General features: G+C 38.8%; 1 protein-coding gene across 3 annotated transcripts in view; it reads left to right on the forward strand.

Annotated features, from left to right (window-relative positions):
• NR3C1 (nuclear receptor subfamily 3 group C member 1) overlaps nucleotides 1–23,616 on the forward strand; it is a 456,865-nt gene that overhangs the window by 70,105 nt on the left and 363,144 nt on the right. The window lies entirely within an intron of this gene.

Genomic DNA, 23,616 nt, shown 5'->3' on the forward strand with positions numbered 1-23,616 from the left:
AGGAGGGGGTTTGGGAGGGCTGGCGTGGGCTATTCCAGACCAGTGGTTACCCTCCAGTGTTGCTTTGAAATCCATTCCAAGACAACTAGAGCTATTTAAAAGCAAACAATTCTTACCTTATCATGCCTGCAAGAGGGAAGACTTTGCTCTCATCACTGAGAACTGGTTTCCTGAAATTAAATAACAATCCAAGAGCAGTGTGTCTAGCAGGGTGTTGGAGATCAATACTCCAAGGCAAGAGAAAGGCAACTAGAAAAGAAGGTGGTCCACAGGCTGGAACCCCAAAAACAGAAGAGTGGAAGGAAACTAATAACTGATGGTATAAGTTACCTGTCCTTTCAAATGCATAGACACCCAATAGAATTCCCACAGAGAGAACACCTTCACCACCCATTCTCTGGCAACCAAACCAAGGGTTTGCTTCTTCATTGCTCTTTCCCCAAATCAAGCCATTATTAGAAAGAACATAGAGAAAAGGGTGCAAGCAGAGTTGTTTTCTCTGTGGGCCTCTCTGTCTTCACGCCTTTCGCTTACAATTTTCATGACTGCCCAGCAAACCACTCAAGAATTGCACTTCCTCATGGCAGAGGCACTACAGTACAGCAATTAATTTCTCTGATTCGACACGTTTGCATTTGAGTGAGAGTATCCCATAAGGGAAGAAGAGAACATTCAATCTTTTTTTTTTTTAATATTAGCTCTGAAAAGTTTTATTACCAAGAATCTGGACAAGCAATACTAAATGAAAATAATAATCAAATCCAAAGCAGCTCCATTTGTCATAGAAACATATCTGATCCAAGGGCCTGGTCAGGAAGAAAAATAATTCATAGAAAAGAAGGCCAAGAGGCTCCAAGATCTTAAGAACCTGTGTTTTATATCAAGAAGCATTTTTGCTTTCTTCATTTTAATTTATACTTAGTGGAGATTGTTAAATGATATTAATTCTCTGTTTGTTTTAGGAGAAAGGGAGTTTATAATAGTTGTCACAAGATTCAGATACATCTGCCCTGTTACTACCCTAACCCGATTCACTGTCATCTCTACCCAGATTCCAGTAACAGCCTCCCCAAGATCCCTCCCTGCCCCTAAAATGCCATCTCCTGATTCTCCCCATGTCTTGCTCAATCTCAACTGTCAGTTCTCAGATTAAATGCTGCTTTCTCAGAGAAATTATTGCTAGCGACTGTGCCCACCACTTACTGTCTCTCTCATTGGATTTATTTCCCAATTGCTTTCATAACACAGAATATGATCTTCTTAATCTGGCTTATTTGAGGGAAGAATCATATTGCATTATTTACTGCTGTGTCCCTGGCACCTAGCACTTAGCTTTTGGCCCCTGAAGAAATAAATCAGTGATATAATCAGCCAAGCAGTAGGCTTAATCATTTATAATTTTTTTGTTTAATCTTATAAAAGTCCTCTGATAAAGAAGCTACTACCCTCACTTACTAAACAAGCAACAAATGCATAGATAAGGTCATCTGGCTTGCAGGTTAAAACTTAGGATTTTCACTTAGGTCTCTTTGACTCCAAAATCACTTTTATTTCTACCAAATCATATTGCCTTTTAAATAGGAAATTTTTCTCATAAAAGTGAAGGTTTTGAACTTTTTTTTAATATCCAAAGACTTTGGATCCTGGCCTACAGAGCTTCATGTTTTTAGACCAAAGTTCCTACAATACTCAATTGAATAAAGACATTTAAATTATAGGCTTTTCATTGCTTGTGAAATTGATTTAACACTCTTAACCTTCCATCCACATACATGCCAGCCAAAAACTACCAAGAGGAATTTTTCATACTAGTTAATAAATGTTCATTGTTCAGCCAGATAATGACTATGGTTGACATTCCATTTATAATTGCTTATGAATTGACCTCTTATACATAAATCAAGACTATAGCCTATGCAAGTATAATTTATAGGACTGTTTTAGTTTAGGCATACATAATCTTCAGGAGGCATATGCACAGCATAAGCCTTCCCAATATAAACAGAATGATACATATACATGTGTTGCATATGTATATATTTTATATATATATATATCCCACATACACACATATTTTATATATAGCTATAAAAAAACTCTCTCACTGGAAAACTAAACATGGTCAAAATGTATTGCCAAAAAATACAATTAACCCATTTATTCATTAAATTCTTCTTTATGTGTTTTCTTATCTAGTTATTTGCAGTAGTGTGTTTGCCAGGGTATGATTGTAATTTACTTCCATTCCATCAGAAATCCATGATCTATAATATCCCTCACCTATGTGAAGCCACACTGGATGTCATTAAATAAAGCCTAAAGTGTGGGACCCAAGACACTGATGGTACAGAAGATAATCTACGTGGCCGACTCCATGGGGTAATGGAAATTAGGAGGGGAACCATTTTAGAATCAGTCTGCACATCACAGTGGAGCCAGTCCCAGGCTGCAGAGAACAACACTTCACTGTATTTACTTATATGGGTACCTTCTTTTGTGGCAACCAATATTAGTTTTTCATGTATGACAATAATATTTAGTTCCCTTTTTGGCTGAGTATCTGTAAAGAAAAGTATGTCAATTTAAAAAATATTTTGTAAATAATTGTACAAATGGTATGCAGAATGGCAAAAATTATGCAAGTTACATGCAAATGACTGATGGAAAAAAGGTCTGGGAGTCAGAATTTACCACTTAATAACTGAGTAAACTTGAGTAAGTTATTCAACCTCACTTAAAAATAGCAGCAGCAACCTCAATGCTTCTGTCTGTTTAACGGGGACATATGCCAAATGAAACATAGCCGATGCCTAATACATGATCTTTGTAATAATAATAACTGCTTTTATTACTATTAACTACCATTAGTGAACTGGTGTTTGTGAAGCATGAAGCACAGAGCCTAGCCTGGCATAGATGTTCAGCAAATATGGATTATCAAGATACCTCCCAATAGATCTGTACACACAAGTATGATTCATGACTCAGTGTTAGCTGATGTTTATCTAAGGTGTGAATGGCATGTGGTGCATTTTAAAATGTGAACTTAAAGATTGTTGTGAATGACTGGCATGACATACAGAATGCTAAGTAAATAGTGAACAGCCTCACTCTATCAGCATTGTCTGGGAGGAATGGGGCCAAAGAAAACTCAAAAGTTCCGTATACAGAAAGCAGCTTCCTGTCATATAGAGCACATTGTCTAATGTCTACTGTGAAGAAATGGGTTAAATATTAATTATCCATCAGCTTGGGGTTATAAATTTAAAGGTTGAAACTACATCTTCAAGAGATTTTAAAGTCCTTCTCTAGACAGAATTATATATCAGGAAATTCAACCACAAATCCAAAGCAAATTGAAATGCTTCTCAGGAAAAAAAATAAGTTAAGATGGGCATCCTGAAATGACTAAGAAAATAGACACAGGTCTTACATAGAAGCATGGCAAATGGTTCTATTTATCCCATCTCAATACCTTTATGAGGACAAAAAGAGGAGACAAATGGAATTAGAAATTTGCTGGCTTAAAGAAAAGCTGGTGAATCAAGAATTTATCAAGACAGAGACCATCCCTGGAGAAAAAAAAAAAGAAACTGCTGGGCGTGTTTGAAGCTTGGCTGAATATAGACATAATAGCAAGTCCACCTCTAAAATTGATCAACATTCTGCCAGCCTTGTTTTATTTAACTTGCATGTGATTTGGGAAGGTGAGGGGAATGGGGCTGGAGTATTTCAAGCAAATCTCAGACATTGTGTCACCTATAATGACATAGATGCTTCAATGTGCATTTGTAAATGATAAATATTATTTTACATAATTACCATGCTATTTTTCACTCCTAACAAAATTAACTGGAATTCCTTAATACCATCTAATACGTAATTCCCCAAGTTGTTTCAAAGATGTCTCCATCAAAGGATGGTCTAAATCAGGATTAAAATATGGTCCCTCGCCTGTAATCCCAACTTTGGGAGGCTGAGCTGGGAGGATTTCTTGAGCCTAGGAGTTCAAGACTAGCCTGGGCAACATAGTGAGACGTCATCTCTACAAAAACCTTAAAAATTAGAGGGTGACCGTGGCATACGCCTGCAGTCCCAGCTACTAGGGAAGCTGAGGTGGGAGGATCACTTGAGCCAGGGTGGTCAAGGCTGCAGCAAGTCACGTTTATGCCACTGCACTCCACCCTGGGCTAAAAAGCAAGACCCTGTCTCAAAAAAAAAAAATCCACAAAACTCATTTGAAGTGCTCATGGAACATATACCAGAGATCATACTGCTTCAATATGCTTCTTTTGTTCTTGAGTTAACTTCAAACTTTGGTTGAGGTAGTAGGTTTGTATGAAACTTGTTTGAGGGGAATTAATTGGACGAACCACAAAGCCTAAGGCCAGTCTACAAATGGACCTGGTATTCCTTGGACAGGGCTTAAATCCACCCCCATCTGATGGCTTTCTGCTTGCAGACAAGAGTCACAGCTGAATTAGAATCCCAAATGAGCATATTCCCTGAATTGCACTAGCAGTTTTTCCACATGACTAGATTTTCTTTTTAATTTTTGGAAAGCCAAAATATTTTTAGCCATCTGGATTGGCTGCTTTTATAATACATCATGCTGTTATTCTTTCCTCACTAATGATTTAGAGCAAGGGTTGGCAAACTACAACCCACAGGCCAAATCCAGGCAGCTGCCTGCTTTTGTAAATAAAGTAAATAAAGCTTTATGGCACCCAGCCATGCTCATTGTTACATATTGTCTATGGCTGCTTTTTGCACTAAAATGGCAGGGTTGAGTAATTGTGACAGAGGCTACTTATAGTAACACTGTGCTAGGTGCTGCATAATATGTTGGTGAATAAAAGTGTTTGTAGCATGTTTGCATGCATCAATCATTCTACATGTTTTCGGGGAAGTCACTGAAAGGCAGTGTCTCCCCATATGTGCTGAAGTAGTCCTATGTGACGACAGAATGACCACCTATTTCTTCAGATTCCCTACCATTGTATTAATACATATTTCCAGACAAAGGTGGAAACAAATGTTATTTATGGACTAAAAGCTAAAAAGGCTCTTAGAAGTCTAACTCAGTCCCTGCATTTCTCAAATAATAAACGGAATTTCCAGAGATTCAGTAGCTGACCCCTAATCAGCCAGATGATTCTTAGCAGAGCCAGACTTAGGACCCAGAGCCCCTCATTCCATATCTAGAATGACTTCTACTCGGTGACACTGTGGCCAACTTTTTCAGATATCCCTAGCATCCTCTCTGGGCTAACATTGATTAACGAAGCAGATGAGAGTAAAACAGGTTAGCTTATTCCCTTCCAGTAGGTTTTGATACATTCTCTCCCATTATGCTCAGATTATTGATAATTTCATCTGATTAATAGGGTCTCGTTCTGACTGAAGACATTGAGGGACATAGCCAGTTTGTCCATCTCTAACTTCAGTTTGTATTAGCAGAATCCAATATTGCTAGAAACCATAGTAAATTATTGCTTTGTCTAACACGAAAAATTCAATGAATTAAAAAAAAATGAGGACTATCTATAGATTTCATAATTTATTGAGTTCCTAATTTATACTTTAGATAAAAACTGAGATTCACTTATTAATCTTTATTCTTGATTACCAATTGTCATCTGGCTTTTCTGCATAATAGGGGACTGACTGTTCTCCCTCTTTATTCATTAAGTCCTAGTTGAAACATCTGATTGGTATTATCAGGCGGCCTTATAGGCATAGTGGCTCCACAGAGGTTCCTTTTCCAGAAAATACTCACAAACTCTCTTAAATCATGAGATTTTAAGAAACATGGTGATTGTATTTTGGTACTGTACCTATTTTGTATTTGAATTTTTAAATGGCTTTGCTAGGACTCTGGGTATAGTAAAAACATCAAAATTTGAAGCCGCTTTTAAACCAAGATTACAAAGTAATTATACAATAATTAAATGGTACTATTATTTGAATGACAACAAACGTGGTCATAGTACATTAAAAAAAGGACCATTCTTTAGAAACAGGATTCCATCTGTAATACATCATATTCACAGGCTTGCTTTTATTTTGACCCCCTATAAAGTCTCAAAATCTTAACCATTTCCAGGTAATGTACCATAATGAAAGTTTCATCAGCTTCTTCAAGTTACCACTGCAATACTGCCTTTATTACTTTTAGGTCTTTACTGGTATTTAAAAAATTATACTATATATATGTGTGTGTGTATGTGTGTGTGTGTGTGTGTGTGTATACAATAGGTTTGTCAGTGATATTGTTTGGAAAATAATATTTATCTTTAAAAACTATATTTTAAAATTTATCCAGTTCTTGGATTTTGAAATTAATCCTTTTGAAAAGAGTCTTTAAATACCAGATTACCACTTAAATGTATTTCATGCAGATCAGAGGTTGTTTTATTCAGGTTAGTGAGGGTTTCAATGGTAAATTCAACATTTTTAGCAAGTCAGACTTTATCCAAAACAATACTACTACACATGAGATTTTTGTTTAGCAGTACAGTGTAGCAAAAAAGGAAAAGTTTTCTTTTTATCATAAAAGCAACACATTTGCACAGCAAGAAATCAAGTAATATATAAAGATAAAAGGTAAAAGGTTTCCTTCCATAACCCTTCAAATTCTCAGCCCCAATTCTCAGAGATAACTATAGTTAACAGCTTCTTGTATGTCCTTACAGAAATAGTGTTTTTATATACAAGCATATATTTGATGTCTTAATTTTTAACAAATAGGATAATACTAATTTATTTTTCCTTTTTAAGCTTAATAATATATTAATACCTTGGACATCTTTCTATCTTAACAAATCTAAAGCTATAAGTCTATTTATTAAACGCCTATTGATAAATATTTAGGTTCTCTGTTTTGGCTGGAATATTGAAGTGAAATATATATATTAGACAGATATAGATTTCACTTGGCAGAAGTGAATGAGTATAATAGGATAACTTTTTAAACATGTAATTGCTGGGTCAAGATATATGTGCATTTAAGATTTGACACACATTCCTAAGCTGCCCCCTGAAGAATTTATACCAATTTATAGTCCTACGAACATTATGTAAGATGGCTTATTTCTCTATACCCTTGACCACACAGCTTATTCAGCATTTTCATCTTTGCCAACTTGATAGGTGAAAAAATCCACCTTCTTTTCATTGTCTTACCTTTGAGTAAGTTGAGTATCTTTCATGTTTAAAAGCCATTTGGTTTTTTTATAAACTGGAAGTTTATATCTTTCCTCATTCCCATTTTTCTTTGCATTATTAGTCATAGTCTTCTTGATTTATAATATTTAAATATTTATAATTAAAGTAATTATTATTGATCTATAATATTTAAAATAATAAGATTTTAATGTTAAGAAAATTGGCTACTTTTTATTATGGGTGTTGGAAATATTTTTCCCAGCTTGTTCTAGTTTTTGCCATACAAAGTGCTTTAATTTTATGGATTTAAATTTATGATATATTTCCTGTCTGGCTTTTGTGTTCATTGTCTTCCTTAGAAATAATTTTATCAAATTTTCTCGTTTTCTTCTAGTACTTTATTAGCTTTACTCTTTAAATATATGTATCACATCATTGAGCTATCTAAAGAAAGGAGTGGTATGGCCTTATTTTGTTTTCAAAATGATTAGTCAGTTGTTCCAAAACCATTTGTTTGAATTATTGGAGTTTTCCTCTCTAGTTTTAAAAGCTTTCCTTTATCATATACTAAATATCTATATGAGTCTACTCGGATATTAAAGCTTTCTTCTGGACTCTGCTATTTCTTATGTTGTCTATGCCAAAACAAACCTGTTTTATTGCTGTAGTTTTACATTGTAATCTCTGCAGGAAGTAGTCCACTCATCAGAATTCTTATTTTTAAAAAATTTTCAGTTGAGCCTTTATAACTTAATCTGTATTTTAGTTTATTTTTTCATACAGACTTTTTCTATTCAGCTTGTCAAGTTCTAAAAAAATGAAAGAAGAGAGAGAGAAAGGGGTGGGGAGGGATAAATTATTATCATGATTAAGATCACTTTTCACTGATCAATTTGGGGTGAGTTAGTAACTCTACAATACTAAATATCTCTACCCGAGCTGGTTCCTAGTTTTTCAAGTTTTATTTTTAGAAGTAGAATTTTTAAGTTTTCTTTGTAAATCTTAATTTTTTTTTTTGCTAAGCATATTTCAGATATTTTATATTTTTATTTTTATTTTTATAAATAGAATATGTCTAATTTTATATACTTACAGGACTATTTTATTTGCACTTTTTATTGAATGGATCTTTGGCACCTGTTAAAAAAACAGATCAAGTGGCATTTTTCCTTTGACCTAGTACTATGGTTAACTAACAGTTTTGCTATTATTGAACCATCCTTGCATTATTTGAATATATTCTATTCTATTAGGACATATTATGTTGTAAATATCCTTCTTGGTTGTATTTGCTAATGTTTTAGTTAAGAGCAATCCCAAATTTTCAGAACAAGCAAGAGGCGTATCTGTTTTATTTACTTTATACCCAGCACATAATACCTAGCCCTGTGCCTTAAGCAGAAAAATTCTCAGTAATTATTTGTGAAAATCAGGGTGGTTCCATGATTCACTTGGTTTGGTTTTCTCTTAACTCTCCTGGCCTGCTCTAGAAAGAGAATTTGTGACTAACAGCAATATAAAGACCAAGGAGTTAGTCGTGGAAGAATGCATACAAGTTCTTTGAAAATTATTTGTGTATTCACATGACTTTTTTGATTACTCATGATCTTTTTGGGCCCTTTCTTCCCTGAACAAGGGAAGAAATATTTCAGAACAAGCTGTTCTGAAATATTCTGAGGCATGGCTAGGGTGTCTGGTCTGAACTAAACCCATGTGGAGCTTAGGGAAGAACTTCAGTCTGACTTGGCAAATGCCTGAAGTTGGGTCAGTGGCCACAACTTAATTGGCATAGCTAAATTACCTAGCCAGGGTTCCAGGGAGCCACCCAGGAGCCCCACCAGTATAATTCCTAGGCACCTTTCTTTTTCCCTCACCCATAAGATGACAGTGAATTTCATTCACTCTTCCACAATGGTGAATTAAATCTTGCCTTTTGGTGGCCCCGGGAGCATCTCTACTGATGTCCCTGAAGAGCCCAATGGGCTAAGTGTGCAGGCCAGTTCTCTAAACAAAATCATATGTGAAAACCAGAAGAGTGAAAGAAATCTATGACCAAAGGTTACATTGTGTCAAAACAACTGGGATGACTGATGGCACAAATGAGCAGTGACTAATTATGACCACTCCACTCACCTGTGGTTATTCTAACACTCCCTTGGTGTTACAATAACACTGTATACAACTTCTTGCATACAACTATGTTTCTTTCTCCAACTTTTTCCCATGGCTCCTGTCTTATGGTTGCATAATTGACTCAAAATCTTCAAAAAATTCCACATATCCCATTTTCTTCTTCCTAGTATTCCATGTTTCTATCTAATTAGCCTCTTTGGGCTTTTCTTATGGAAAGTTATATCTACTGTTTGATTTTAGGCAATACCCAGGGGGCTCTTGTACCCAAACACATCGTACTTCAATTACACTGACTCTCCAGTTGAAAATTCTATTTCAAATTAAATTGAATATATTGTTTTGTATTCCCAATTTAATAGATAGGAACATATTTATGAAAATAAGATCAAAACACTAGTTTATTTTGTTTTATGTCAACTCTCATAGCTTAGTAAAGGGGCAGTTGATACTGCTGATTAAATAAACAAGATGACAACCTAATGCAATGTTAATTACCTTCCCCTCTGGTGCAAGTACCTTTATAATATAAAATACTGTGAAATATAACTGCATTGACATCTGCTTAGGGACTATAGAAGCTAAGTCTTTCTCCATATGGCCAGGGTGAAATGCATTATTAAATTGGTTATTGGGATAATTAAAGTTGCAAATGACTCTTACAAGGAACTTGCTGATAAACTGGTGAATTTATAGCCAGAGTAATTCAGTCTTAAAAGCTATACTTTTGGACAAGGATTATCATCTACTTTGACTGTTCTTGTGGCTCATGTTAGCTGAAAAATTCCAACATTTTACCTCACCTTGTGGTACAGAGACTTGGCATGGGTCCACTTCTCATGCTTCCTCCAGCAGCTTTAAGCAGGAACCACAACCAGCAGATGATCTTTCCTATTGAAGCACTCCTGCTTCAAAGATGAAGCCTTGCTGTGCAGTGCCAACTTTCACTTTTTCCACATTACATAATCCTCTTCTGTTACCCAGCATTTCCATGCAGCCATCATATAAGTGGAACCAGGAGTGTGGTTTGGTTAATGCTTCATATTGATATTGATGGGCTACAGAATAGCAGGTCCCTTGTTGCCTAGCAACGAAGCAAAGAGCCTCAGCCCACTGACCTCAGTATGAGTACCACTTGCTCATATGCAGCTTCACAATTGAGTGGATTGTTGCCTCATTCTCGATGATTCCCAGCCATATTTAGTGCCTTCATCCCACCCTGATGAGGCTTCTAATTAAATGCAATGATTGCACTGTTGTTGTTGTTTTTCCCCTAGTAGTCTGAAGTTTAATCATGTGGCATACGCTAATCCAAATGCCCTTATTTACTAACTCTGTTGTCACTGACTCTGGGGCCAGGCAGCTTGATTGATGGAAAATGAGATATTCGCTCATAATCCTAAATAGATGCATTAAAATTTACTTGGTACAGTTTTTCTTTCATTTGCTATCAGTTCTCTTTCATAGTTTTCATCAAAGTTATGTTTCCATAACAACAGCAACAGTTAACTTGATTACTATATGTCAGGTACTTCATTTATGTTATCCTTTTTTGATCATTACAACACCACTATGGGAAAGGTTAATATTATTCCATTTTTACATAGGAGAGCTGAAGTTCAGTGAAGTTTTTCTATTGAGTCAGGACCATAACCTAGTTAAGAAACAGCTGTGGTTCAAATCCAGATCTACCTGATTCCAAAGCATAGGTACATTGTATTGCTTCAGTAGATTAAGATCCAATGACAAAAATTATATACTTATTCTTAAAAGCTCATCCTGTTTCCCAAATCTAAATTGTTAACATTAACAGTTTTCAAAATTCTGAATTAGCAATGACAACTTGCAATCACAAACTGTCAGAACATACCAGGTCTCTCACAAAACTAGAAAACTACAAGGGATTGCTGCTAGTGTGTCGCTTGCCTCAAGATTCAACCAAAGAAAATTATCTGATGAGAGTCCAGATATGTATAAGAATAGTCATCAGTAACATTTCCCAAGTGTTTACTCTGTACCTACTCATCAAAAGTAGCCTCTGACATGGGTACTTTTTTATCCACATTAAAGATGAATTAACTGAGATTTTACTTGGAGGAAACTGAGACTCTGAAAGCAGCTCCTCTTAAGCTTCACTGTCAATAAGCAATAAAATCAAGGTTTAAGTCCAGAATTGTCAAATTCCAAAGACGGTCTGAATTGTTTGGATTTACACATCAGAGAAGAAAACAAAACTACTGGCAGAACACATTGACATTGTTCAAAGAGAGAACATTCTTAACACTCTTAAATTAAGTATGTAGCTACAATGTGTTGCTAATAATCATAACAATTATAATAACTGCAGGGACTAACATTTGCCAAGTGTGTAACTGGACACCCAACCCACTGCTAAGCACTTTGCCCACATCATCTCACTTGAGCCTTGCAACCACCCCGGGCTACAGGCACTAATATTATCCCCATTCTATAGTCAAGGAAAAATAAATTGGTTCAGGGTTATAAACAACTAAATTGGGATTAGCATCCAAATCAGTCCAGCCCAAACTCCAGCTTTCAAACTTGACACTCACTGCTGCCAAGTGTCAGCAATCTGTGGGGAACCAGTCACCCCAAGGAAATGTGAGAATATTTTTGGCCCTTTCTCCTATTGAAAAGTCACTACTCTCTCAAGAATAGTTTTGTCCATGTGTATACACTTTGGCACTCAGCTTAATACTGGAAGAAAAAGAGTGCCTCTGTGGGTAGGAAATGGTCAGAGAGAGGCAGGCCACACTTGTTTGCGTTAGCCAAGGAGGGGGAATATTCACATTGGGCAATACCATGACTTTTGCTGAAGTACAGAGATGAGTGAGACTGAGAGCCAACAAGACAGAGGGAGTTACACGCTGTACTGTCTACCCGACCCATCTACAACACACAAGTTGGCAGGCACTCCCCTGATCCAGTTTAGTGATGCCGAATAAAACATCCAAACGGCGCAACTCTAACTGAGCATCCTGATAGCTCTCGCAAACCATTATGGTTTAAAGTGGAAGGAAAATTATCCTGGGAACGCTGGCTCTGTTACTGGGAAAGCATTTGTGCTTGACTTGCTGAAGGACACTTGAAGATCCCAGAGCTACACTGCCAAGATTTATGTTCCAATCTTTCTGTCCCTGCTAACTAGAAGTAAGAGAGTAGAACAACAAACAGTGACATTATATCCCAGTAGCCAGAGGATGCCCTTTTTCACTTTGGTTGGCTTGGGATGGGGTAATCAGATAGCCAAGCTTATTAAAATTGTTTGAAACAAAACCAGAAATAGTTTCTGGGTGAGATCTAAGGAACTCCCTTATTAGTTAAGTGTACAAGGTTCACTGCTTGGACTTGGTAACATCTGTTTTGTTGCTCAAGAAATTTTTATGCTTACTACTGGTTCTTCCTTACTGATGCAAGACAAGTACTTTCAAATGTGCTCCTTGTTTCATAAGGGTTCCAAGGAGATGCTTAAAGGGCGTCTTTGGGGTCAGGGGTGCAGAGGTTAGCTCCAGAACAGCTCCTCTTCTCTGCCTTCTGAGGAATGCCTGTTGTTTCAATGTCTTTCTTCTGATAAGAGCACCCTGATTTTCTTTTTTTCTTTTTTTGAGACAGAGTCTTGCTCTGTCACCCAGGCTGGAGTGCAGTGGCACGATCTCGGCTCACTGCAACCTGCAGCCTCCACCTCCCTGGTTCAAGCAGTTCCCCTGCCTCAGCCTCCCGAGTATCTGGGATTACAGGCACATGTCACCACTCCTGGCTAATTTTTTGTGTGTTTTTAGTAGAGACAGGGTTTCACCATGTTGGCCAGACTTGTCTCGAACTCCTGACCTCAGGCAATCCGCCAACCTCAGCCTCCGAAAGTGCTGGGATTACAGGCATGAGCCACTGCACCCAGCCAAAAGCACCCTGATTTTCCTCTAGAAATCTACAGCTCCTTGTCCCTGTGTCTCAAGTAATATGGACACCTGTGAACCATGCAGGGATGAGTGTAAAAGAGACTTGGGTCTAACAACCCGAGCCTCTAATCCATGTAATCCCAGAGGCAGTTCAAGGAAGGGCACTTGACCCAACTGGGGTCAGCGAGTACTGGGCTTGCTCAAGCCGCATTTTAGCCTCCCTCCCTTTCTGTGATATGTCTAGAGTCTTGGATTCCTCATTTATGAACTAGGGATGGTGCTATCTATACTTAGAATGGTGCCTGGCAGGGAGTATATATTTTATAAAATATGAGCTATTATTTGTGAACGAATGGGGACAACTTCATTGCTCAATTTTACTAGATTCTTCCTGATTTTTCTATTCAGCAATTACCCAAAATGCCCTTTATAACATCTCCTTCTTCTCAAACAAAAATAGCAGCACCTTCTCATGATTAAGCCAGCCACCCTCTCTACCCACTCAACTTCCTATTCAATTTGTTCTCATTGCTATTCTAATCCTTCTCATTCCTGGTTCTCGTGTGCATGAGGGACCTGGAGGAAGTTTGCCTCCTGCTGGGCATTTGATGCTCACAACACTACACTGCCCAATGTGATGATTCTCTGTCTTTTCATCCACCCCTACTCTCAGGATGAACTATTCTATTTGTAACACCCATCATGTGGTTATAACCAGGGTTCTATACAATGTCTATTTCTCTAGGTGAAATTCCACCTTTTTCCAGCATTACCCTGAACTTACTTTAATTTACTTCAGTTTTGCCTTTTGCTCATTTTCCAAACTATCCCCCCTTTTTACACCAAGCAAGTTGATGGGCCCTTAGTTTTGACTTGCCTAAAAGAAATTTACAGGGCAGAAAAGTCAGAAGCTGAAGACAAGGGCTCCTCCTGTCTTGAAAAAGTTAAAGCTCTCTGAGGATATGATCTTAGGTATCCTGAGACAAGAAGATGGGGCAGACAGAGAAATGTCTTTGAAAATAAGGCAAGAGAAAGGAGACGTTTTTGAGCCTGGAAAAGGGGAAAGTCATCTGGCCATGGAAGAGCCAAATTTAGTGCCATTGATAAGCTCCACCCCTAAGGAGTTGGAATGGGAAGGCTGCCTTGTACAATTGAGGAGGCAGAACCCTGGGCAAAGGTTTTCCAGCCTTCTTCCCATGCTGTGAGTGGAGCACAAAAGTAGGGAGACTACAGGACCTTGAGAGAACCACAAAGCCTGGATAATGAGGACATTAGCAGTAACCATGATGAATTGGTGATTGGGCATGATTTTAGGTGTCTGTGTTACCCAAGGAGGAGAGAGCCCCAACAATGGCTGAGCTTAGCCTTCCTGCCATGCTGGCTGGTAGGATGGGCATGGAGAGTCTGACTCTAATCAAACTAAAGCATAGTAAAGAAATGAGATCATCTCAAACACTCAAGTGTGCACTGAGATTGATACCCCACAGATAGCAATCACAGCTTGCTGGGAAGCACCCATATGTGTGAATATGTCCATCAAGCCCTCATCAGAAAAGGGCTCCATCAGAAATGTGGACCCCCAGAACCTCTATGAAGTGAAATATTTTCATCTGAGGTCACAGCGTTAGCCCTCAACGTGAGTAGGAGTGTGATCACCAAAACACCTCCTTTAAAAAAAATCACTTCCTTAACCCCAGGAAATTCATCCATCATCATCCATCTGGAATTTTCTGAAGCCAAGACCACCAATCAATGTCAAAACCAGAATGAGAGGAAACTTTTTGAAGATGCACCCTCCCATCCTCTCATGTCATAGGTGAAAAATGGCTGGCTTTGTTTTCTATGCTTATAAAGGGGGGGAAAAAAATCAAGGCAGTTCATGATGCTTAATCTCTAGTATTCTCATTTCCAAATGCCTTTATAGTTCCCAAATTGTGTCATGAAACTGAGTTACAATCCCATTAAAATGCCACAGTCAATATTTTTTGTCTCATCCCCTAATACTCCAATCCCTGGCTATCGGCAGACAGTAAGGAAACTCCCCAATCCCAAGGATTTCGTTTAGGTTTATTTTGGCCGGGGAAGGAAAGGAGAATTAAGAAAAAGAGGAGAGGCTCAGAACAATGCCTGGCAATGCGGGATCACAAGCCCTGTGAATTCGGGCAGTCTCTTCGCAGCGCGCTGGGTCTTGCAGCAGGCAGACAGGCGGCCCGGTCAAGTGCCATTTTGAAGGAGAGATGTGACCAGACTGAAAGAGTGTCCATTAGCCACCGAGTGCAGGAAATGAAACCTGTTAACCACGCAGCAGCTCATCCCCGGGGATAGAGGGAGCGTGCCCGCCTCGTGACTCAACCCAAAGACAATTATGGAATGCAAATATTTAGAAACTGTAGAGTCGTTTAGCTCTCTTCAGAGCACCAAGCACACCTGCTGCGTTCCCAGCTCCTTTCTCTGAAGGAGACCTGCTTCTGAAATTCCCTGGCCTGCGAGGATAAAAGGAAAGAACCTCTCAAATCAGGGTCTTTTTTTCCCATTCTGTGTTTATAAATCTCTGTCAAACATACATTGTTTTCTGGTCATAGATGTCCTCTTAATGCAGGCAGGTAGTTTGGTGTACATGAGGAGTTATCAGTGTTCTGGTAACTCAAAGCATGGGCTTCCTTGGGAAGGAATTTGAGAAGGAACAAGAGAAGAACAGGAAAATTATTAGAAACTTTTCACTTGATGTACTTCTGGCCTTGTAGACCCTGCATAACTATCTGAGTGCAGAGGATAGGTTTGAGCCCCTTGCATCTCCAGAAGAGTGCCTGGCACAGCATCTGGTGAATGTGAGTTGGGTGGCCAGCCAGACCTCCACATGGCAAGGAGCACTTGGTAGGGCTGGAGTAGAGACCTGCCACCAGCACTCTGTGGGAGGAGTGCTGCTGCCCTCCTTAAGGTCACTGATTTTCCTCTGAGCACTGCCGTGATTTTTTAAAGCAAATACAGAATATTAAAACTCTGCATAATTAAGGGTTTACTAAATGAACATATAATAATCCCATATAATATGTAGCTAAAAACTACAGGAATTCATAATGCAGCTAGCTGATGCTCTGGAGTTACTCAGAGATTTCTTTTCCGGTTAAAGTAGAATCGAGAAGAAATTGTAAAATCAACCAGGAGTCATGAGTATAAATCTTGAACTTACACCAATTTGTGCCTCAGGCCAGGAGCTCACCTGTTGTATATCCAAGTGTGGAGGAGACAAAATGAAAGCAGAGGCAAATATCTAGCTAGAACACCTGGCCACACAAACCTGAAAAACATGACAAACTTGTGTCTAGATGAACGGTGGCTCCTTCCGAAAGTTAGACTGAAATGTTAAGTACTGAAACCAAATGAAATCCATTCATGGGCTCACTGACCAGGTTCAGAATGAGATGATTGTCCATCTTAGGCAGTAATTGTGACAATTGTTTGTGGCAATTACACCTCTACATCCTGCCCTGCCCACCCCATCTCCCCTACCGTCTCTGACAATAACAGACTTTCCTTCCAGCCTCATCTGTAACTCGATGTGCCTGGTGATCCACCGTCCAGTGCACATTATAAACCATGTAACCATAAAATATGAAATGTCAAGATCATTGAGAATCAGGGTACAGGGTACTATGTGACTGTGCCATACTGCTTTTTTAAATCTCAGAACTGACAAGCAGTTAGCTGACTTGATGGGATGAAAATATAAGGATTGACTGAAGCACAATTCCAGGTGTGGTCCAGAACCAACAGCATCAGTCAGCATCACCCGGGAAATTGTTAGAAATGAAAATTATCTGGCCTTGCCCGAGACCCACCGCATCAGAAACTCTGAGGATGAGCTCAGCAATCTGTGCCTCAACAGGTCCCACAGGTGAATCTGATGCAGGATAACATTTGAGAACTAATGGATTCGAAATGGAGGCTGATTATTTAAGGGACCTGACATAATTTCCTAACTCAGCGTGGCCTTCCGAGTGGTTCTGTAAGAGCCTGCTTCAACAATGTTTCATTCCTTCCCTTTTGAAATTGTCTTCAGAGACTAGAACCAGAGTGGAACTTGTTTGTTCGCGTGTTTTCTTCATTGGATGGCCTTTTATAAAAAGCCAAGTCACACGGCTTGAGATTTGATCCATCTCTAAATGACTTTTGTCAATTTTTCAAACTCAGATTCAACCTCAGAGGACAAAGGTTTATTTCGTTGAGGGTGTTCAGAAGAATGTGCTCCAGGGGATTGTCCGCAGGTGTGTTTACTGTGACTTTGAGCGCCTGTTATGCCCAGTCTTTTCTCTGGATTTGTTAAATATAGCATCCACCTGGAACAGTCTGAGAATGTGGCTAGGTAAGGATGAGGCCCAAATACAAAATAACAAAGGACAACCTGATATACCAGGAGGCACCAGGTTGTAGGTCAGAGGTCAGATGGCACCAAGAAAATAGATGTGTAAAGCTTCTAGGACAGCTCAGCTTGCATCGTTTGGATTCTAAGGGTATTTTTGACGGTATTTTCATGATGAGCCATGAAACAGCTGCCACATTTTGACGGAGATATAGCGATATAGTGAGGGCAAAATACCATGCAGAGTTTACAGAGGAGTTTGAGGAGCAAGATGTCTCACAGGCTAATAAAACAAAATTCCACTCCGTTTAGTAAGGCTATCAACACCTAGTTTTCCCATTTGACCCGCATAGTGTTTCCCAGTGAAATGTAGCTTGTGCATAACTGAGGTTTGGGAAATATTGAGAGGCTGGAATGACCCAAAGCAGCCCCATGCTATGGGAATCAGACAGTGGCTGGATTTACACATAACTCAGAGAGACGTTTTCACAGAGCTCCTGTAAAGCAATCCAAAGTGCCATATTTTAAAAAACTTCCTCATGCGGCTGCCCACTCCCATTCGAGGAGCAGCCAAGATGTCAAAAGGACAAGAGGAGAGGTTTCTGTCCTGATATTGACCAGAAGCCTTGACTAATTTCTTTGATAGTCCAATATTAATGACTTCACCAAAACCTACAACTAGGTTTTTTGAAGCAGTAAGTTATTTAAATTTTATATGTCCCATGGCCCTATTTCCCATTGCGAGAATATTAGGAGTAAATGTTTTTTCTAAATCAATTCGTGAAATAGAATAGGAATAAAAAGAACAATTAAAAAGCCATTGTTGTAATACTTTGTTGTATTTCACCTGAAGGGCCCCCAGCAAGGACTAATAAAGAGAGCAAATTCAAATGGGATTTGCCAATGTATTGGTCAGAAATGCATTCGGCTCCATTAACAACAAACTGACAGTAGCATAAACACATAAAGAAGTGTTTGTTCACATAAGAAGCCTATAGAGTAGCAGTTTGGGGTCAGAAAGATGCCTTCAAGAATCCAAATTTTTCTCTTATTGGTCTTCTATCCTTGTCTTGTGCTTTTGACTTCTGATGACAACAGAGAAGTACCTCCAACGTCACATATTTCAGGTAAAAGAAGAAAGAGGAGATAAAGTACTAGCACATTTCTGCTTACAGCTCGTTGGCAGAACAATCACATGGCCATATCTGGTGGTTAAGAAGCCTAGAAAATCAGGTTTTAAACTTTCGAAACCTCTGAAAGAGAGGAGGAGGTTGGGTCAACTAAACTAGAGTGTGTTATTGTAAACAGCATAATAAATAGCAGATGCCTGGATTGATATGTCCTAATGCATTTCAGCAAACATTGTCAAGGGCCTACTCTTGTTAAAGGTGCACATGATACAATGTGATAAAGATGAAAATAACACCAAGTGTATGAGCAAAGCCTTTTGTTTTGTTGGAGGGGTGAGGGAAGGTTGTATAGACTAGGTCAGTGCTCCTCAAGCATTCATGTGCGTTCAAAACACCTTGAGATTTTGGTAAAATGCAGATGCTGATTCCATAGATGTGGGGTGGGGCCTGAGATTCCGCATTTATAACAGGCTCCACGGAGATGTTGGTGCCACAAGTCTGTGGAGCACACTATGAAGAGAAAGTGTTTACGTAACATGTAAACAGAGCCTAAAGCACGGGTAGCAATTCACCAAGTTAAAAAAAGGAGTCTACCCGAGGCTGGGGGAATAGCAAGTACAAACATACATGCATCCTCATCTATGCAGGACTTTGCCACACTCTCTGGAGAGTATCTTTTACATATGTGAATGTATTCACACGCATATGTGAATGGATGTTTGGATAAGCACAATAAGTAGATATTATATATTTTATCAATTGTACTATATGCTCATGGCTAGTGAGTGGCCATGCAAATTCTCAACTAATGAGGACCCTATCGCACTCTTCTAATACAATTTGTTGGGTTTTTTCTTCTGTGACTTTTCCTTCTGCTATTTATGTTATGTTTTAGGGAACAGGTTTCACTTATAATATTTGGGGAAAAACTTCCAGTATTAGTTCTGGAGCTGTTTAAGGAAAGAGGAAGAGAACCATGTTAGATCTTAAAAAGCAAGGTTTACCACAGAGTCACTTCAAGAAAATGGTTAAGGACACAAACAATAAGGAGCATTCCTTAAATGTTATAAAACCTGTCATAAGCATGACTGGAGCTTGGGGTGACTGACTAACAATTGCGTGACCCGTGGCCTGGAAAAAACTATGGCCAGAGGGACGTTGTGATTTCAGAGGATTTGACAAAATTCAAAGAGCCATTTCTTACACCTGATGCTGTAAGGCTCTTTGGGGGTATCATGCTGACATGACCCCACATGTGGTTAGTTCAGGTAGCATTTCCATTTCCAGGAGCTAATCCCCCATACTAAGTGAGCATTGCCTTTTTGGGCACATTTGAGAGACCAGCAAGTAGCCTGATGTTCTAGAGCACAAGTCAAGAGGAGAGGGATGGTAGCAGATGAGGCTGGAAAGTCAGGTTGGTTAGGCATGCTGAGGCCCTCCTGCCCTCAGCCTATGGGCAGTTCAGAACTACCAAAATTCATAAATCAGGGAACAACATAATCACACTCAGGCTTTAGATAACTTTGTGGGCAATGCAATGGATAGATGCAGGAAAAGTGTAATGTCTAACCTGAAGTTAGGCCAGGTAGAAGGAGAGATGATGAGACCCTGAATTAAAGCAGTGGCAATAGGAAGGGAGAAAAAGAGCAAGATTCAATAGTTAGGTCAAAGGTAGGCTCAGCTGGGTAAAGGAATTTGTAAGATGTGTGCTTGAAAAAAAGAGAAGTTGAGGATGACTCTAAGACCAAGGTAGCAACTCGGATGAGCGAAGTCTATTTTTTCATTTACATTTGAAAGTCTTCAGTTGTTCATAGGTCCTCCACACCCATTTGCCTTGTTCTTGGTCATTTCGTGTACCTGTGACACCAGCCAGAGTCTGAAAGATTTCGAGATTGAGCCCAAGGGTTCTGGCTGGGCCAACAGGATGAATAATAGTGCCTCCAACTGTGAGAATGAATACAGGAGAAGATAACATCTGCAGGAGGAAGATAATTCAGAGTTTTACCAATAGAGAGGAGAGTGGTTTGGCCCTCATGGGTTGAGGACTAGCCTGGACCTTGATTCACTTTTTCTGTGACCTTAAGCCAGTTCTTTTGGCTTTCCAGTAGCCATAAAGCAGAAGAAAACATCCACCGCCCTGTGGATAACTCCCCAAAGCCACTAGGCTCATAATATTGATCCTGGCCCAGTACACACTAATCAGTGTCATCTCTCCTCTTTATAGGAAACTTTATGAGCCTTCATTTCCCTGCGCACTCAGCTCTCTAGACTCAGAAAGTATTTGCTGATAGCCCACACTCCCAGTGCTTCCCCAGAGCAGTGCTGCCTGTGAAATAAAAACCAAGAGGGGAAGAAAAACCAGTCCGGGTGTATCAAGTTTCTCTGGGACCCACCATTCAATTCTCAGTATGCAAGAATTTTTAGAAACAGTCCAGTGTTTATTTTCATGGTTGCACTAAAGATCTCTGGAAATACCATAGATAACCACAGCATCAATAACTATTTAATTTATTACATTTGCACATGTAGATGGAAAGAAACTGATCTTGGCATAAAGACAACAACAAACAAATGTAAATTACAAATCAGACAGTCAAATTGGAAATTGAAGAAGAAAAGACTCAAAATCTGCCTTATGTTTTTCCATTCCCATGTAGTATTAAGTTATCAGATCCTTTTATGTTTTATTTCTACTAATCTGATGTCCCTCTTCAGTAAACGAGTTTTTCTTTTTTTCTTCTTATGCATTCATTTTTTTTTTTAATAAGGCACTGGGGCTAGTCCCAGGGAATGCAAAGATCAAATAAGGCCCTGCCTAGTTAAGTCATGTTTCAATCTTGTGTCTTGTGCAAAGTTTAAGTCAAAAAAAAATTTAGCAGATGAATTTAACCTATTAAATGTCACAAAAACCTCTTTTAAGCTTATGCTTTTTAATGAGGAATTGGGAATAAACTAAGCTGACAGTAGAAAAAATCAAGTTCTATACTGGGTACCTTCATGATTATGCCATTTGGTCCCCAATTATCTCCTATATCCATTTATTTCCTCAAGCTGAAGCATCTTCATTAGGTCAAATGCATAAGTAAAAATTACTAAACTGAAAGCCCACAGGTGACTTTTTCTTCCAAGTGGCACAGCTACAGTTTCTCTCCACCTGCTAATGAGCAGTCCCAATAGGTTTTGCTCAACCCATGGATTTCTATTTGAAATCAGAAAAGTGAGGCCGGCCACAGTGGCCCACACCTGTAATTCCAGCACTTTGGGAGGCTGAGGTGGGGAGATCACCTGAGGTCAGGAGTTCGAGACCAGCCTGACCAACATGGCAAAACCCTGCTTCTACTAAAAACACAAAGTTAGCCAGGTGTGGTGGCAGATGCCTATAATCCAAGCTACTTGGGAGGTTGAGGCAAGAGAATCACTTGAACCCAGGAGGTGGAGGTTGCAGTGCCCTGAGATCATGCCACAGCACTCCAGCCTGGGCAACAGAGCAAGACTCCATCTCAAAAATAATAAATAAATAAAACAATAGTGAAACTAGTTCATTTTCAGTTTCCCAAGACCTTAAACCTGGTCCACATTACTATCTACTCTCACTTAGACCAACATCTAAACCATCTAATTAGTGTCTTACTTTCTCTTTTCATCCCTGCATCCTATTCTCTACACTATAAACAAAGTAGTCTTTTGAAAACACCATCTAATTTCATTAACTCAGTGCCTACAACCCACTGTGGCTCTTGGGGTAACATACCAGAATCCTTAGCATGATGTTATACCCAGCAAGACCTACCTACCCCAACATCACCATATTTGGCTTATACTGTGCTTCTCTTTCCCCTATTATTTGTTCTCATAGCACCATATAGCTCTCTTTGAAACCCTTTGCAAGGTATAATTTTAGTTAATTACTTGATGATCCTCATTTGATAATAAACAGCAAGAGAGCAAAGACCATGTCTATTTTGGCTCATAGTTATATTCCTGGTAGGTAGCTTAAAGACTTACGTATAAAAGCCTTTAACTATGTTTTCATTGCATGAATGAAATACATAAATAAATGGTCAATTGTTTTCTCAACCACTAGGTACTGTTTTTAGTAGTCAGAAAACATTTAAGGGATGAAAACTATGTCCATTTCGTACAATTCTATAATAAATATTACCTTCTAAATGTCAGGGCCTTGGTGGTAAGTTATCAAGGGAGTCTGTAAAAGGATACATATTTATACCTTTCCAGAAGAATGAAGGGAGAGGGAAAACGTAGTTATGATCCATTATCTCTGAAATTCTCTGCAATTGTCTAAATGTCCCAGTTGTTGAATGAATCTTTAACTCCCTAGAAAAGTACTGTGTGTTCACCGGGGCCTGTCAGGGGTTGGGGGCAAGAAGACGGAGAGCATTAGGACAAATAACTAATGCATGCAGGGCTTAAAACCTAGATGACTGATTGACAGGTGCAGCAAACCACCATGGCACATGTATACCTATGTAACAAACCTGCACGTTCTGCACATGTATCCCAGAACTTACAGAAAAAAAATACTATGTGTTTTGTTTATAGAAAACATGAATTTTGTGGGTTTTTAAAAATAAATAGCCAATTATTTTCCAAATGCTATAGAAAACATTCTTGTTTGTTTCGATTTTATTTACATACTGGCCCACCTTTTATAGCATACTAGTTGTTAGACATTGGACCACAAAGATGGATAAGACAGACCCAATGTTCTTGAAAATATCTGAGCCCCACAAGGCACGATTGTCTCTTAAACAATACTAAGCAGTAAGAATTGCAATAGAAATGTGTGTATGTCCCAAATGAGAAGGAACTGATATGCCAGGAAAGTCTAGAAACTTATTTTGAGGTTTATATGATCAATACATCCAAGAAGTTTATAACACTTGGCCATGCA

The sequence above is a fragment of the Macaca thibetana genome, chromosome 6 (genome assembly GCF_024542745.1).
Source record: "Macaca thibetana thibetana isolate TM-01 chromosome 6, ASM2454274v1, whole genome shotgun sequence".
NCBI lineage: Eukaryota > Metazoa > Chordata > Mammalia > Primates > Cercopithecidae > Macaca > Macaca thibetana.